The sequence below is a fragment of the Canis lupus genome, chromosome 24, assembly GCF_048164855.1.
Source record: "Canis lupus baileyi chromosome 24, mCanLup2.hap1, whole genome shotgun sequence".
Taxonomy (NCBI): Eukaryota; Metazoa; Chordata; class Mammalia; order Carnivora; family Canidae; genus Canis; species Canis lupus.
This window is the reverse complement of record NC_132861.1, coordinates 39,491,880-39,508,216: the sequence shown is the minus strand read 5'-3', so window position 1 is coordinate 39,508,216 and position 16,337 is coordinate 39,491,880.

Sequence of the window (16,337 nt, the reverse complement as noted above, 5' to 3'; positions counted from 1 at the left end):
GGGGGAATTACAGTTTCTGTCATGATAGAGCGACAGGGGTGAGACTTACACTCCAGCCCTAAGCAATTAGAGAACTCGATAAATTATATATTAAACAGTGGTTTTCAGATTTTGGACAACCTGCAGTTATAACTAGGATCCTTGAGAAAAGGAGAAAATGAAGCTGATCCCTACAATTGGACTAGGTTATGACGGGGAGACCACTTCCAGGCTTGAGTGCAGGAAGGGAGGAACCTGGACCCTGGAAGTCTCTCTACCTTGAAGAGTATGAGATCAGAGTTTAGGGTGGTCAAAGAGTGGATGGAATCTGTGGGTCATAGTTCAGAGAAGAGAGGGGCGCACCTGGAGAGAGCCCAGGACACCTACAGAGGTGAAGGAAAGATCCACCAGAAAGGAGAAGACAGAAGAGTCTTAGAGCTTAAACAGGACTAGGAATCACTTGTGCCCCTATCAGCTGAGTGGAAAACTCTTACAAAACACAAGGCATTGGATAGAATCCTCAAAAGCGTGTCAACTTGGTAGTGAAGCAAAACTAGCAGCAGACTAAAGGCTGCTCTAGACCTACAGCAAAAAGGATCAAAAGCAAACCTCAAAAGAATCCAACTGAGTCCAAGTACTTTAACTGTGAACCAACAGGTAAAGGAATACAACAAAATCCTGTAATCAGTCAATACATAAAGTTCACAATATCTACCAGTCAATAAAAAAAGCTACTGGAAGACCACCTGGCTGGCTAATTAGGTGGACCATGTGACTCTTGATCTCAGGGTTGTAAATCCAAGCCCCACATTGGGTGTAGAGATTACTTGAAAATAAAATCTTTACAAAAATTTACTAGACATGCAAATAAATGAAATATGACCCATAATCAGTAGAAAAATAAAAGAAATAGACCCCTAAAGTGGAGATGATGAAACTAGCAGATAAGCACTTTAAAACAGCTCTTATAAATACAGTCCACATATTCAGAAAGGAGAGAAACATAAGATCATAAAGAGGAGAGAAATACATGATGTAAAATAGACTAATGGAATTTTGAGAGATAAAAAATACAGCATTTGAAATGGAAAACATATTGGATGACATTAAAGCAGAAAAGCTCAACTTTGAAGATATTGCAGTAGAAGCTATCCAGGCAGTACAGAGATATCAAAAACAAAACAAGACAAAAACAGAAAAGGGCATCATTGACTTTCAGGATAATATTAAATGACTAAAATATGTGTAATTGAAGTCCCAGTAGGAGGACCAGGGAGACGGGGACTGAAAACATATCTAAGAAATAATCAAAAACATTTTTTTAAAAATCATGACTACAAGTCATTGGTTGAAAAACTATTACTTGTGGGCCAAATTGGCCTGATGCCTATTTTGTAAATAAAATTTTATTGGAGGGGTGCCTGGGTGGGTCAGTCTGTTAAGCATCCAACTGTTATTTTGTCTTAGGTCATGACCTCAGGGTCCTGGGACCCAGCCCCTAGTCAGGCTCCCCATTCAGTGGGGACTCTGCTTGAGATTCTCTCTCTTCCTTGCCCTCTGCCCTTCCCCAACATGCACTTTTTCTTTCTCTCTCAAATAAATAAATCTTTAAAGAATTTTTATTGGAACACAGCTGTGCTCATTTATGTATTGCCATTTACCTATTATGGCTGCCTTTGGTAGTTGTAGAAACTGTATGGGGTGCAAAACCTAAATTATTTGCTATCTAGCCATTTCCAGAAAAAATTTCCAGAAAAAATTGGGGATTGCCGGTATTGTTTTGTATCATGAGCATATTGTCAAAGCTCATTGAACTGTACCCTTAGGACTGGTAAATTTTATTGTATGTAAATTATGCTTCAATAAAGCTAATATCTCAAAATACAGTAAGTAAACGGCTAATTCAACATCTTGTGGCCTTTGATAGATCTTGGCTTATATTTTTTATGTAATCAGTGGGAAGCCAATGAAGAATTTTAATCAGAGGAGGGACAATTTGAACCATTATTTATTTTTTTAAAATATTTTATTTATTATGAATGAGAGACAGAGAGAGAGAGAGAGAGAGAGGCAGAGACACAGGCAGAGGGAGAAGCAAGCTCCATGCAAGGAGACCGATGTGGGACTTGATCCTGGATCCCGGGGATCATGCCTTGGACTGAAGGTGGCACTAAACTGCTGAGCCACCCAGGCTGCCCGACAATTTGAACCTTTAAATGGTCATTTAAACAATAGTATGGTGAATGAGGGACAAGAGCCTGATTTCAAGGGTTTTGTAGGATTCTCCTAAAAAGATGATAGTGGCTTTGAATTCTCACGATAAGGTGGATTGGTGATGTGATTTTGAGGTAGATCCAGCCATCTCGCTGATTGAATGTGGAAGCCAAGCCTAGAACCAGACAAACTTTAAGGGCTTGGACGTGGAGGTGGGTGGTGGTGCTCCTTACTGGGAAGGGAAACATGGCAGGGAGTGGGGGTCGGGGTGGTGGAGTTTGGGGGTCAGGCAAAGTCCAGAGTGTGAAAGTTAAGTCTTGTCTGACTCATCTTATGTATGCCAGGTAAGTTATAATGTTCAACCACATGATCCTTTTGTTATTGCAGTTGAATTTAGGCATTCCTAATTTGGCAATAAGTTCACTTCCACTATGATCTAATGCTTTTAGAGAGAAACCAGCATTTTGACAACCGACAGTTGTATAAAAAATGAAAGATTCCTGTTTTAGATCTAGTATAGATCTACAACATTGTGAACTCTTGCATAATTCCTCTTCCCAGAAGATATTTAAAATTACGTTGAAGCAAAATTAAAACAAAATCAGCGAGGAGGCATTTTGAATAGCAATTCTACTCACTATAAAAGTAATCACTAAGGAGATTAAGTAAGATAATTTTACATGATTAATCTTCAGCAAAGTCACTCTCCTTTCACACCTTGAGTTTTCATTTCCCAAACACCTTATTCCTTCCAAGATTCTAACATTCAGACTCTATCATTTGCATGCTCATTGTCTTTAATGGTGTGCTAAACAATTAACCCATGTGTTTCCTTTTAATTTTTATCACAAAAAGAATTTTCTGATGAACTTAACATACAGTATTGTGTCTATTAATCAGTTACGTGTTTAACTTTATTTTGTGAAAATCAATACCAGAAAATCAAATTCTTAATGTTTAGAGGGATCTCTCCTTTTTATATTTGCTCTTTGAAAATGAATCCTGCTTTTCTCTCCAACCTCCTCCCACCACTCCACTGCAGCAAAACCCTTCACCAATTATGTGTCTCTTCTCAGGGTGTGGCCAACAACATACCTGAAGCAAAGCAGAACCAAGAAAATTAGTTCCAAGTCTGCTGGTATCTGGAAGCACCTTGTCACCTGGAGGTAGGGCCCTAACTGAATGTATGTGTTGGGTTCACCCATCCTGGCTCCAGCTTGGATCCTTCAATTCCTTTTCTGAATCAGAGGTATCCCTTCATCTTATGAGTTCCCTGATTGCTCCTACTACTCATCTGGTTTACCCCTCCCAGTATATTTCCACACCTAAACTTACCCTTGCTGTTCCTCTCTTTCTGTTACTTGTTGAACTTGAGGTAATATATATATTTCTTTTGTCTCCAACTAGAAGAAGAAATTGGTGCTTCTTAAGGGAGTGAGCTCCCTTCAAAAGCATCTTCTGCAGGCTGGGATTCTCCTATTCAGAAATGAAATTGAGACTTTACTGTGATACAAAGGGGAAAAACTGCCAAATTTAATCTAGTCTCCAGCTCATGGGACTTGACATCCCAGTCACACTTAATTCTTCCACTAATTGGCATTTTCCTTTAAAAATTGTGATCTACAAAAAGTCACAATTTGCATTTTTTCTTCATCTGAGCTCTCTGTTCTGTTCCATTGATCTATTTGTCCATTCTTTCACCAATAGCAGGCTGTCTTGGTTATTATAGCTTTCTAGTAAGTCTCAAAGGCAGATAGTGTCAGGTCTTTAGCTAGAACATACAATTTTTGATACAGCCCACACATGCTTCCATGAAATATGACCATTTAGATGAAGTTCTTTCCTTGCAATTTTAAATCTTTTCTTTGTTCATGAACACCATCCTATTACATTTCACTATAGCTCCAACTTCTAGGAGACTTTACTTTCCAGCCTCTTTCATTTGCAGAACATTTTGCAGGTATTGATGGACTTGGAGTAGGAAATTATTATTGCCTCATAAGGGCATCAAAGATTTCCTCTTTCTAAACTATGAGTGCGCAAAATGGATTATATAATAATATCATACTACATACGACACTGGGGTTGATATGCCTCAGTTCCTCCCAACCCCAGTTGTTAATGATCAGGCCCTTGTGAGCAAGAGTGCAACCTGGACACACATTGTCTCAATCTTCGTCCCTCTCCTATCTCTTTACCCAGGAATCTCAGGTAACATGGAAAGAGAATATCTCTCACCACTAAAACCAGAGATGGGTGCCATCTATAGCTCTGGTACCCCAGATGTCAACCAAGATGATACCAGTGAGATGGACACGTTTGCCATGTCTCTTGCGGAGGAAGCTTATGCACCCAGGAAATTCCCTGTGACACTGTGGGAGGAAAATAATCCCCATAGGGTTCCCAAAGCTCAGGAAGATCACCTTTAGCTTCCTTCGTGTACCTGAGCTAGGGCCTCCTGCAGTCAGACCCACATGGATATTAACTATGTCGGAGATACAGGCTTTCCGACAGAACAACAGGGCTGCAGCATCATAGGAGAAAATGGAGACAGAGACAATATAGGACTTGAGCAGGATCAGCCACCTGAAAATATGATGCCACACTGAATAGTGGATAAATGGCTCTAAGAAGACAAAATTACTGCAGAAAGTGGAAAACATTTTAAGAGTATTTAAACATATGTCTTCTTGCTGATGTCAGGAATATTGCAGTAATAAATCAATCTTGTCATAAGAAAGGACTGTTTTCAAAAATAAGAAAGACGTCTTAAAAGTAAAAAAAAAAAAAAAAAAAACCATAATTGGCAACAATTTTTAACTTATAAGAAGCGCTGGTGGGGAAAACATTCCCCAAAATGGAAATAACCATTTAAAAGGGTAAATAATTCTTCCAGGTACAAAGGAAAAAGACCAAGGAAGAGACTTTCTCAAAGAAGAGACCAAAGAAACCCCATGTTCATGAATAGGAGTGCTAGGAAACCAGCAAGCAGATGGATGATAAGCAAAAACAAACAAATCGCAAAAGAAAATTTCTCCAGTTTAAGAATTCTGTGAATTTTGACTCAGAATGGCTCACAAATGTTTGGCAGGATTATTGAAAAAGTGGAAACAAATTGAAAAACATATATTTGATTTCTAAGGATAAAATAAGCATTTTCCAAAATAGACACAAAATACACTTTGCCTGCAAAGGAAAGAGAATCAGACTCACATCAGAATTCTCACTTGCAATACCAAATGCCAAATGCAGTGTAGAGCAATGTTGGCAAATTTCTGAAGGAGCGTTTTCTGTGAGTTCCATATCTGACAATTGGTGGACCCTTGTCCATTCCAGCTTAGCTCAGCAATCTACCCCACAGCCTACCTCTTGCCTGCTGCTTCTCAGCTCTGTATCCCCCACACCAACAAGGATGAAGGCCACAGACTTAGATCCTCCTCTTGTGTAACTACATGGCCCTCCTCCCTTAGAGCAGAGCCATCCTGCTCCTCAGGCTCCTTCCATGGCCCCACGGGGAAGAGAGGCCCCATCACCATCCTAGCATGTTTTCCTCACCAAGCCAAGGCTCCGAGCAAAATGGGGAAATACATTTGACTCCCTTCTCCTATGACACAATCTCTCCTGAGCCCACCTAGGCCTCTTTGTCTTACTCTTCCAACTGTCCCTCCAGGACCAGAATAGACAATCTGTCTCTTTTGCTTCCTCTGCTTAACATCTGCCACCTTGCTGGTTCCAATTTCTTGGCTAATCCCTCCTGGTGGACAAAACTATTTTCTATGAACTTTGGGAGAATTACTGCTTTGTGGTCTGGGCCTAGCATTTGATATATTAAGTACAAGCAAAGGAATTTAGACAAGTCTTTGTTTTCAACAGACTTTCAAGCATATTTGCCTATTGTCTTTCTGCAAAATGCCATCTAAATGTCAGAAACTGAAAACTCTTTGTTCATCCTTACATTTCTTCTCCACAAATGAATCTTAATGGTTCTCATTTTCCAACATCTGTTGGTAGCAGATGAACACCTTACTTAGGCTTATATGTGTGGAAAGGCAGAAGAGAAAAGCATGTAAATATTTTTTAAAACATTGTCTCATTAGCTACACAAACTTTACAGTTAAATCCAAAGAGTTTTCTTAAGGGAATTATGAAGGTTAAAGGCAAAAAACAATTTTTTAAATAGGAGAGGCATAGTATAAAAAATAATTTTAGTAAAATGCTATAGTTCTACTTTATCTTCCATTCAGTGAAGCAAGGTCAAACATTGATAAATAAAAAGATAACAAAAATTAATCCCATTTGGCAATTTAAGACTGTTCATTTAAATAACTCCTGTCAGGGCAGCCTCAGTGGCCCAGTAGTTTAGCGCTGCCTGCAGCCCATGGCATGATACTGGAGACCCAGGATCAAGTCCCTCATTGGGCTCCCTGCATGGAGCCTGCTTCTCCCTCTGCCTGTGTCTCTGCCTCTCTCTCTCACTCTGTATCTCTGATGAGTAAATAAAATAAAGTCTTAAAAAAAATAATAACTCCTGTCAGCCAGAACTTCTGTCCTAAAAACTTAACTCCTACCCCCTCCCAAGAAAAGGCCCCACACATACACATTTCACATTCTAAAGAAGCGAAGAACACTTCCTCCCTTGTTCCCAATCTCCTGTGTCAAGACCATTCCTTGATGTGATTCATGCTAATACACTTTTATTTGGATGGAACAAACCTACTTTAATCTCTCCAGGCTGAGGGTAGAGGGAAGCAGAAGCAACGAGGGGGGCCTTGAATGTAGAAAGTAGGGTCAGGAGACCAAGAAAGGAAGATGAATGTATATCCAAGACACTCAGGAACTTCTATGCAGGTGCAAGAAACTTCTGTCAAAGTGGCCACAAGATTGTTTAATAGGACAGACGAATGTAACTCCATGTTTACTGCTAGAAACCAAAGCTTTGTGAAATCTTGAATTTATTGGGGCGGGGAGGGGGGTGGTAGTAGGAAAGCGATACCTATCTGTTCTTAACCTGATCCCTTCCCCTCATTTCTGAACTGCAGGAGACTGAGCCCTCTTGGGGTTTAGTGACTACATCTCTGGGGAGTGTTTATTTGATGGTTGATGTTGCTGTGCCGGGTACTTTCTTTCCCACTTGCTATTGTCTTGTAACACACATGCTGACCCTTTTCCCTTCTCTCTTTACCTTGGGAAAATGCAATGAATAAAAACTTCTTGGTACTGAAAAAAAATAAAAATTAAAAAAAATAATAAATAACTCCTGTCAGCAAGAAAATAAAAATTAAAGTTACAAGCTCCTTAAAATTGAACAGCAATGGGAATATTAGGTATTAACAGCCATAGAATTTAGTCACAGTCATACACCAAAGAAGATTCAGGATTCAATGCTTCTATTATTTAGTAAGAGACAAAGCATTTAATTCAAACACATAATAAAAATAATCACAATATAAAGCAAAAGGAAGGAAAAGAAAATAATAAATATAAAGCTAGAAATAATTGATAAGCAAACTGAAGTAGAAGTAATGGATAAAACGAAGACTTCAACCTTTGGTGGAAGTGAGTAGATTAATGACAGATACATTTTTACAAAACAAAAAGGTTCTCAAAGTCATCTGAGAGGATAATTGAAGACCATCATTGAAGATAACCAGATTGGACACATATTTAACCTTCAGTCCCTCCTGAAATCCTACAAAAATGAGAGTAAAGGTGTATTTCTGTTTGATATTTGCAGAATTCCTCAAGATTAAAGGGGAGAAAAAGCAATAGCCAGTGCTAGGATCTACAAAGCAGGTGGATAATGGCAGCTGACTTAGCAGCTCCTTAAAATTCTAACCTAGCAGAGGAGAAATCAAGAAGTAATCCGATTTACAGTACAGACCTTTCAAAGTCTCAGGAACTGGACATATCGGGAACTTATAAAAGTAGATGAAAACGTGATGCTAAAAGCCAGAGAAGATTGGTTCCTAGTCTAAGAAATTAGAATTTCAACATGCCCTCCAGAGTCTACATGGAGCTTTTTTACTGGCTCTCTCCCACTCCCCAAATTGAACTGGAGTTGTTTGTTTTCCTGCAGAGAATAATACAGAAAGTACCAGATCAAGTTAGATGTGGGCATATTTTGCTGAGAAAAAGGGAGGTAAACACAAAGTTCAATGTGGGGATATTTTGCTGAGAACAGGGAGGGAAATACAAGTTGACACAATGGATGTGAGACTTTCAGCTTTCTTCCCCAAAGAAGCCCCCACAATACTGGCAGCCAGAAAGACATCCTGAAGGCAGGATAGACTGGACTCCTTCAGGGAGGGAAATGTAGACCAAAGATGTTGATGTGTCAGGGGTTTTCCTAAGGAAACAGTCCAGCCAGAGTTTCTTAAAGTGAAGATCACAGTCAACAAGTCTCACACGGGCATTCAGAGCTTCCAATCTGCTTTTTGGTTTCATATTGTAACAGCCAAAGAGCAAAGCATATAATATGAGAAACCAAGACAAACAGGGAAAAGCTACTTGGAAGGCACAGGGAAAAGATAATTTCAAAACAGCCATCAGGATCTCTAGAGGGCTAAGAGAAGATTCAGTGTTAACAGAGTGAGAACATGTTGCTCTAAGAAAAAGAGCATTTAGACAGTAAAGATTTCTTATAAATTAGAAATACCATCACAGAGTTGAAAGACCCAATGGAAGAAGGATTAGAAGACACAGCTAAGATAAGAAATTTACCAGGAAATAGGGAGAAAACAGGAGAGAAAGATGATGAGTAGAATGATCCAGGTCAGGGATCTCAACAAAAGAAATTCCAGAATGAGAGACAGGAAGGAACAAAGATAAGGGAAGACTATCAAAGAAATAATTCAGAGAAACTTTCCTACAACTGACTGATACAAGTTTGCAGCTGGGATGGCCTTACCAATTGCTCAAAATAGAGTCTATGCAAAATACATAATAATAAAATGATATTTCAGAATGCTTGGCAATGAAGAAAAAAGCATACAAGTTTCCAAAGACAGAAAGACTTCACACAAAGATCAAACATTAGAATGAATAGAATTTCTTAATAGCAACACTGAAAGATCATAATAAAGAAGTACATTCTGAATTCACAGAAGAAAGACTGTTTCCTAATAAATACGAGAAAGTTGCTCAATATCAGTTATTAAAAAAGAAAAATCAAAACATCAATGCCTTTTGTCCATTTCTATAATGGAAGGAGTAAAAAATACTGATCTTGTTCAGTGTTGCTAAAGACCATAGGAAAATAGAGGCAGTATGCATTTACTTGGAACAACTAAACTATCCCATGAGTCCACGCTTACCTGTCAGAAGGACCAGAGGTCATTCTTGTGTCAAATTCTTATTCTGGGTCTGATATTGGATATGGGAGCTAGAAAATCCAACAGCCATTTAATTCATCGATTATTCACCCCAACAAACTTGATGCATTTAATATTTTTCATGTCTCAAGACTTCTTTCCAGGCCTGTAATGATAAAACTCAATCTTACCCTCAAGGTGATCTCGAGGTTCCTGTGCATTTGGGTTTCACTTACCTGATCTCTAAGATGAAGGCATTGGGGCTGTAGAGAATTAGATGGTTTCTGAAGTGTCTTACAGCCCTGCAGAATGACATTCTTCTCTTCAATAGCTAATGTATGTTTTGTGAGCACTATGACACCGAACAAACTTTGCATTGCTGTAGCATGAGGACATCATGTTTATAGTAGTCTTACTCCCAGTCAATAGGCTCCAGGTAGTACAGTGGAGTCCAAGTGATTCACAATATCCCATCTCTCTTTACTTTTCCAACAGAAAGTTGGCCTCGTTAGCCTTCTGTGATTAGGAGATACTCCAAGGAGAGAAAGTTTGTTTCAAAATTCTGGTATCTGTTGTTTGAAGAAAAAGTCTTCCCTAACGTTCATAAAATACTGACCTCCAAAATATTATAGAATATATCCAATGAGAATTCCAGAATCAGGTGATTTCTGTATTTGATTATCTATCTTAAAACCAATAGAAATATACCCAGGAGGGTTCCTGGGTGGCTCAGTTAAGCATCTGCCTTTGGTTCAGGTCATGGTGTCAGGGATCTGACCTAGTACAGCTCCTCGCTCAGCAGGGGGGTCTGCTTGTTCCTATCCTTGCCCCACTTGCACTCTCTCCTGAGTGTGGTCTCGAATGAATGAATGAATGAATGAATGAATGAATGAATAAATATTTTAAAAATAAGCATATAATAAATAAAATCTAAAAAATAATAAACTCTTGGGGATCCCTGGGTGGCGCAGTGGTTTAGCGCCTGCCTTTGGCCCAGGGCGCGATCCTGGAGACCCGGGATCAAATCCCACGTCGGGCTCCCGGTGCATGGAGCCTGCTTCTCCCTCTGCCTGTGTCTCTGCCTCTCTCTCTCTCTGTGTGTGACTATCATGAATACATAAACATTTAAAAAAAATAAAAATAAAAAAAATAAATAAATAAAAAATAATAAACTCTTAAACAAAAATCAATAAAAATCTTACAAATAAAAAATAAAATCTTAAATAAATAAATAAAATCTTTTTTTAAAAAAAGAAACATACCAAGGAAAATGAATAGTAAACTTTTTTCAGAAGTTCAGAAATGTTACTTGTTGGTATATTTTTTAAAAGATTTCTAGCATGCAGACTAAAATATTTCTGGTAATTCAATAAATGAAAAAAATCTGCTAGCTCTTTTAATAAATGAGAAGGCTGTAAATGAAAACCTATTTAAGAGAATTTTAAGTGACATTTAAAAAAATGCAAACATTAAAAAATCCAAAACTTGGTAAGACTGAAGTTTTTAAAATTTATGTTTTAGATTTTCATAATTTAGGTTATGAAATAAGCACATTATTTTAAAAATATAGAAACAAGAAAGGTGTTGCTTTATTTAGGGAAAAAATATTCCTTCAGCAGTGTTTCTCAAAGTTTCTCAGAATTACCTTTGATGCTTGCTAAGAAGCTCTGTCCTCTGGACTTCTTCCCATCCCACTGAATCAGAGTCTCTGTAGGATGGGCCTGGGAATTTTCACGTTTAACAGTAGCCACAAAAATGTCTTCTACTATACACACAAATATAAAGACACCTTCTTGAAACACTGTTACAGTCTGTATGGAGATGCTCTAGGTGTCTGGCATTTGTACATATTAGAGTTTGTATGTATGTGTCATTTTTTTAAGTGGAGTCATCTCCATTTAAAATCTTTAGAATCACTGTATAAAATTTGCATATTTTATTTTACATTTAATAATTTCTCTTAGGCAATTATTTTAAGCCATCAAAAATATATGCATGTATTTGTATATATGTGTGCATGTGTGTATTTATGGCTGCACACATGAGTATACAAGTATGCACTATACAAATACACACACACACACATACAGAAACTATTGGTGAAATTTCTCATGCTGCCCTAATGTTTTGTCAGGAGCTTGAGTGGCTGTGAGTAGAGCAATGACATTTCGAGGGAGGACTGTGTGAAGCAAGGATCTGAACCAAGAGCCCCATCTTGGCTGGCACTGAAGACTGGATTGGAGATTTGCCCCGGAGAGACTGTGCTCCCTTTCTTTACACTCATGTGAAGCATGTGGAAGGCTCAGGTTGAGAACATGAAACCCTGCATGAGAGCAGCAGGAAGATTTTCTTGAATGACACAGTGAATATCAGAAATATGGTGGTTAAAACAGATCCCGGTGGGGCCTCTTAGGCTGAAAATGTGTCATTTTGCATGGTAGATAATAAGATACCACTGAAGTTTTAAAGTGGGACGTGATAGAGGTCCTGGAAAAGAATTGGATAAGTAAGTTTAAATCAATTAGAAAAAAAACCAATTAGAATTAAAATTAATCAAAGTATAGAAATGTAATTAATCCTTTATAGAAATGTCATTTGGATTTTTCCAAAGTGTTTGGTTCTAGAACATCACTACTCTTACCACTCTTACATGATTCACTCTTACTCTCTCTAATTATGTTCTCCAGTTAAAAATGTGGCAACTGGAGACTAGTTTCTGATTTCAAATTCTTAAGCTTCAAGTTGACTGCATAAATAAAGCAGATAGAAAAATTTAAATTTGTAAAACATTTAATGTTATAAAATAACAAGTTTCTCTGTACAGTGTCTTAAATAATATATAGCACACATGTTTTTTTGCTTAAAACAAAGAAATGATACAGGAAATTCACAAAAGATGAATATTTTTCTCCTTTGGATCTTATCAACAAATGCCTAACTTGATTTAACAAAAATTGCCCATTAACACATTGTTGAGTATTTGTTACATTTATGAGAAGAGTGGATAATGGGAAGAGCATTCATTAATATTTTACAAACCAAGTTTTAATATGATTTCCTCTAAGACAGAGGGTTAACCTGTGTTAAATATGGAAAGTTGGGCCAACCTGGCCAATAAGGCTCTCACTGTGGGTTTCTTTTGTGAGTGTGTGTGTTTGTGTGTGTGTGTGTGTGTGTGTGTACATGTGTTGCCGATATTTTTTTTTTAATTGAGTTTATATGCCTTTGGTGGAGTCTGCATTTTCCAATTTTACTGTACTTGGCGCCATGATCTACTATCATATACACGGTTACTTAATACATTTATATAACAGGTCTGACCACTGAAGGTGTTTGAGTCTGTGACTAAAATAAGATCTATTCCAACTCCAAAAATTGTAGTAAATAGGCACTTGCTGAATCCACCAGGGGTCAGCACACAGCATGATCACTCTAATATCAGTATGAGTTAAACCAAAAAAAAAAAAAAGTTGGAAAATCCAAATACCTTTTGAGACTTGCATATGCCTGTAAGAAAAAAACAAGAAACATTCTTTTGAGACATTTCTTCATTGAGAACATTGAGAATATCATTTGAGACATTTCATCATTTTGAAACATTTCTTTTGAGGTAATTTGCCATAAATGCTTTTTTTGAGCTGCTTTGATCCTTCCCTCTGGGGACAAGGAACTCAGTAACCATTAACTCTGATCTCTAGTCAAGATGACTCCATAAATTAACCTCTTAACTCATCCCCCTTGCTCCAAACCTATAGCAAAGACAGGTTATAAAAAAGAAAAACCATTAAGATGGATCAAAAACAAAATACATAATTTCATAGACCAGAAATGGAAAATAGAATAGAAATGCAATGCTATGAATGGAGTGAAAGCCACAGAAAGACCTTCACTGAAATAATTATTAAAGAATATACTTCATTCATTAGGAAGATAAAAGAACCTAAAAGAAAGGAATGGAATACAAAAAAAAAAAAAATCAAAAACAGGGGAAGCAGGGAAATTGATAAAGTGTAAGCAAATGTTTATTAACTATTAAAAAAAAAAAACTTTTGTTTGTTTTGTTTCAAAAATGCCAAACTAAAATTCTGGATAACTGTAAATTGAAGAGAAAATGTCCACAACAGTTTAAATGTGCTAAAGGCTTTTTCACTGTTGCTTTTCAGAAAAAAAAAATTACTGAGCATTTTGGATTATTAGGAAAAATGTATGGTCTAAAATGTATGTTTTTTTAAAAAAAAGATAAGCAGTCAAAAAATGAAAACACTGTCACTAGTTTCCTAACCATGAAGGGGAGAGTATGGAAAGTGTTCCTGATTCAAGAGAATGCAAGAAAGGGGGATGAAATGAAACAAAGACAAAGGAAAGTGAACAGAAAATCAAAAACCAAGAGTGTAGAATTTTAAATAAATCAGCAATCCAAAAATTTGAACATGGAATGAACTCACTGTAAAAAAATAAGAAAGTACATGATGAAATTAAAATGTAAAAATCTAGTCATAGTCTCATAGAATAAACACACAAAATTAACTACCCAGATAAGCTGAAACTAAGAAGATGGAAAAACTTGAGCCATACATATAATAAAAATAATATTTGGGGGGTCTGGCTGGCTCAGTCTATGGAGCATGAGATATTGGTCTTGGGGTTGTAGTTTGAGCCTCACATTGAGTGTAGAGATTAGTTAAAAATTAAATTTTTAAAAGAAATAATCCACATGGCCAACAAGCACATGAGAAAATGCTCCGCATCACTTGCCATCAGGGAAATACCAATCAAAACCATAATGAAATGTCACCTCAAACCATTGAGAATGGTGAAAATTAACAAGACAAGAAACAACAAATGTTGGAGAGGATGTGGAGAACGGGGAACCCTCTTGCACTGTTGGTGGGAATGTGAACTGGTACAGCCACTCTGGAAAACTGTGTGGAGGTTCCTCAAAGAGTTAAAAATAGACCTGCCCTACGACCCAGCAATTGCACTGCTGGGTATTTACCCCAAAGATACAGATGCAGTGAAACGCTGGGACACCTGCACCCCGATGTTTATAGCAGCGATGTCCACAATAGCCAAATGGTGGAAGGAGCCATGATGTTCGACAGAAGAATGGATAAAGATGTGGTATATATACACAATGGAATATTACTCAGCCATCAGAAAGGACGAATACTTTTCCATCCATTCCATCCATTTACTTCGACGTGGATGGATGGAACTGGAGGGTATTATGCTGAGTGAAGTAAGTCAATTGGAGAAGGACAATCATATGGTTTCATTCATATGAGGAATATAAGAAATAGTGAAAGGGATTATAAGGGAAAGGAGGGAAAATGAGTGGGAAAAATTAGGGTGACAAAACATGAGAGACTCCTAACTCTGGGAAACAAACAAAGGGTAGTGGAAGGGGAGGCAGGCAGGAGGATAGGGTGACTGGGTGATGGGCAATGAGGAGGGCACTTGATGGGATGAGCACTGGGTGTTATATACTGTATGTTGGCAGATCAAGCCTCAATAAAAAAAAAAATCCTAGGGATGGAAATAATCAATTTCATACAAAATGTAATTTATGTCAAAACATTATATGGATGAAGAAGAAAAGAACTCAGTAATAAGTGGAATAGATAGTACTTATGGGCTTATATGTACCTAAAAAAATAGCCTAGAAATCCAAGAGGCAAAAATTAACTGACATAAGGAACATGGACAAACTTATCATATTGGAGGATTTTAGCACAACCCTCTAAGATACTGATTGGTTATTTTGTTTTAAAGTGTCAGTATGTAGAAATAAAGAATAAAATTAATTAGTTTGATAGATTCTTTTCAAAAATGTCTTCAATAATCGACAATCCAATAGATAGTCAAGTCTAAATAAATCAAAAAATATATTATGTATAACACACACCACATTCAGTCTCTGGCTACACTGAAATTAGACAAGAACTCACATATAAAAGATAGCAAAAATAACTAAATAATAAATGGAAGTACAAATAATCTGCACACACACTTGGGAACTCTCCTGAATAATATGTGAATTAATTTAAAAATAGGTCATAATGAAAATTGCAGCATATTTAAAACCAGAATGATAATAAATTTGCTATGTATCAAAATTGGGGGCATGCCTCAAAAACCGTTTAGAAACACATTTTGTAGATGTATGTTAAATGTATCTTTTGGAGAAGAAGTTTTGAAAACACATGAGTAAAGCACTCAGTTCAAGAAGTTGGCAAAAGAACAGTAAATATAAAGAGAGTAGAGGCAGGAATTTTAAAGGACAAGAGCAGAAAGTAATAAAGTATAAATGAAAAAATGATTTCACCAAAAGTAAAGTCCAGTTTTTTCACTGAATTAAGACAATAGTAAATGATGAAAGAGTAAAAGCTTACAGACATGTAGACGCAAGGATTGTTAGGGATTAAAAGAAAAGACAGAGCTGTAGTTTAACTGGGAATTTCGAAAACCACACGTGAACATTTAGAACTTTGATAAAATATTATCTTTTGAAAAAAATATAAAGAAGGAATGAACCAATAGCTGACCCGGAGATTAGCAATCAAAAGTTTCTCCTGGCATTCTCCTTTACCCTTTCAAAAGACCCCCACCGGGTCAGATGATTTTCCAAAGGTGGGAGGAGTCTTACCAAACTTTCAAGGGGTATTTATGGTATCTTAAACTATTTCAGAAAAAAAATTCAGAGAGAGAATGAAGTTAACCAACTAATTTTATAAGGCTATATAAACTTGGATGCCAGACAGGATAAGGATAGTGGAAAAAAGAAAGTCAGGCAAATTGCATGTATGATTTAGATGCGAAAATCCTAATTAAAAT